This window comes from Dipodomys spectabilis, unplaced genomic scaffold (genome assembly GCF_019054845.1).
Source record: "Dipodomys spectabilis isolate Male_0828 unplaced genomic scaffold, ASM1905484v1 ptg000338l, whole genome shotgun sequence".
In the NCBI taxonomy this organism is placed as follows: domain Eukaryota; kingdom Metazoa; phylum Chordata; class Mammalia; order Rodentia; family Heteromyidae; genus Dipodomys; species Dipodomys spectabilis.
Window position 1 is genome coordinate 126000 of NW_024871015.1, and position 3248 is coordinate 129247.

Below are 3248 nucleotides of genomic sequence, written 5' to 3' on the forward strand. Positions count from 1 at the left end.
CTCCCTCAATTCTGTAGAATTAGATGATTGTTTAGCTCCCTCCAAGCAATATAATTTTGTGAAATCCTGCATCAAGCAACATATTTCTTTCACTAGAAGGGAAGCTTCTGTCAAACAATTAATAATAAGTTTTTCTTCTCCTTGCTATTATCTGTAGTTTTATTATCTTCATATATTTCATGAGCTGTCTGTGTATAACAAAGACTGCTGTAAAAATAAAAAGACTCTTCACAGCACTTATCATTTATATACCATCCATAGGTATGAAGGTGTTTAAATATTACTGAAATTGCTTTGGAACAAATCATGTTCACATTGACTATCGTGAAAAATAAGAATTGGTTTCTCAGCACTTTAGGTAAGAACTTTTTTGAAAGAAACAAAAGGAAAAGTAGGAACAACTCAACACATATATTCAAATGAAACAAAACAACCCAAGAAAACAAATTAATTCAGTACTCATGAACTTTCAGGAAATGCAAAGATTTAAAAAAAAAAAACATCAGCTATGACAAGCTTATGAAAATCCTGACTACATGGGAGTCTACTCTTGTGAGGATAGATGTTAAAGCCCAGACTGGACAGAAATATCTGTACACAATGCCATGTACCTGTTATTCTAAATTCCAGGAAGAATAATATAACATGGACTGAGCCCAAGGTCATACACAAGTATCTGAAAAATAATCAGGATGATTTAGGGCTGGGGACATGACAAAGTGGTAAGAACACCCATTTAGGGGACACTACACACTCAATTCAAACTCTAATATTTGGGTATTATGTAAAAAGCTATGATTTTAAATAATTGGAATAATTGAAAGATTTGAGTATTTGAGTGGAAAAATGCATGAGAGAGATAGAATGAACCCATGGTGCGATACTTTCAACTTACGTGAAAATGTTTTATGGTACTTCAGACAAAACAGAGTTACCTTGCAAATGAGCATGGTTGTACATTTGGGTGATGGAAATACTTTACTTACACAGGTGTAAATTAAATAGATTTTTTTAGGTAGATTGTACTTCTTGAACTAAGAGCCTGGATGATGTCCCTGAGATTTTTCTCTCAAGACTACCACTCTACTACTTTGAGCCACAGTTCCAATTCTGATTTTCTGTTGGTTGTTTGGTGATAAGAGGATACTAGACATTCTTGCCCAGGATGGCTTCAAACCATGATAGTCAGGTCACAGCCTCCCGAGTAACCAGGATGCCAGGCATGAGCTGTCTATAGTTTTCATAATTTAGTAAATTGTACAGTTACTGAAGTTGTACATTATGATTATAACCTGTGTAATATATGTGTGTATGTATATATCAATGCATACGGATAGAAATATTTTAACATATTTTTGTATCTACAGTAGATTTATGAAATTATCCATTATAAAATAAAATGGAAACAAAAGTTAATAAGGATCAAAACAAAGGAAATTATCACATGTTTCTTGATGTTTAATGGAATATGAATTGCGAGAATCAGTTTGGGAAAACCATCTCTACGCTAACAAAATGGATAAGAGGTATTAATTCCAATCCATCTATTAGCCCATATTGTGCAACCTCACACATGAGTGTCAAAATCAAACAACACTTTTTGCCTTTGCTTTTAACTCACCTGTTATAATTTACGGGTTAGATGAAGTAATCAAATAAAGATTAAAATAATGTTATGTGAGGCTATGAATTAGAGCTGAAAATGATTTTAAACATCATAATAGCTAATTAACTTGCATATTTCTTACTTTTACTTTGTCATGTCCCTCATTCCCATATTAGGAAAGTATATAGAAGGTTCTCACTGAATTATATGTACAATTATGAAAAAAGAGTATTGAAAGAATATGGGCACAATGTGGTTTTAGCTTATTGAGACCTGTAGGGAGAAGTGTGTTTTTGAGGACTTGCAATACATTGTGATGAAGATGAAAGGAGGGATGTGCTTATTCTGGAAAACTGGCTAGGGGATTGCTCCCATAAAGGTAGTGATGAATTCTTCCAAAAGGTTACAGTAAAATCACTTTCACAAGCATGTTCACTGCTGCACAATTCACCGTAGCCAAGTTACGGAAACAGCCCAGATGCCCTTTGGCGGAGTGATGGTTGGAGAAAGTGTGGCTCATATACAAAATTGGATTGCACCTATCCATTTTTAAGACTGTTACATTATTTGCAAAGAAATGGATAGATCTAAAAATTTATTAAGTGAACAAAGTCAGAGCCAGACACACAAAGGACCCATGTTCTGTCTCATATTTGGAAGCTAGAAATTTATACAAGTTTACACAAAAATATTAACCAAACCATGCGATTTGCAAAGGAGTATTTCAAAGGTGTAATTTCTTATAAAATTGAACTTTACTCCAACAAAATTAATAGCAGGAAACTATCATTTGGACGATGTGAGTGGAAGTCAAAAGGAAGGAATAGAGAGAGTTATGGAGGAAGAGAGTGAAGGTATAATATTCAATGCAACTGTATAAAACTAGAAAAAATTAAAGTGGAAGTGGCGCTGTAGCTCAAGAAGTGGCGCTGTAGCTCAAGTGGTAGAGCGCTCGCCTTGAGTTGAAGAGCTGAGGGACAACGCCTAGGCTCAGAGTCCAAGCCCCACGACTGACAAAAAAAAAAAAAAAAATTAAAGTGGGATGAAGTTTGGAAGGGTGTGGAAAAGTTATATAAAGATCCATTATATTAAAAAACTGATTTGTTGAATGGAAATTCCCTTGTACAAGTATTTAAGATAAGAAAATTATAATTAAAAACAATGGAGACATCTGATCATAAATTCTATTTCCATCTCTTTTAAAAATAAAAATTATTTGTTCTATAATTTGATCAGAGGAATGGATTTTGTGGCTAGCAATATCATTGCACATCTGTCTCTCTCTTCCTCTTTCCTTCTCATGGTTCTCATAGGTAATATGATTACTCCATAATTATCTTAATTTATTTCGCTTTTATAATTTTTCACATCATTTCACTTTCTGCTCTGTCATTTCCCAATTCATTTACATATAAGGCATTATTTCCTATTTTCTCATTCCTAGAATAAGCTGGACATGAGGACACCACTGGTCCTCATTTTCAGTTTGTCCCTTTGAATACAGAGGAAAATCTTTCCTCTGCTCTCTACCAAATCTCTACTCTCCAGTTAGAATAATTTAGAATAGTAAAAATGAAAAAAGAGAAAATAAATAATAGTGAAAAAACAGATGCAGAAAATTCACCGGAATAACGATGAATAT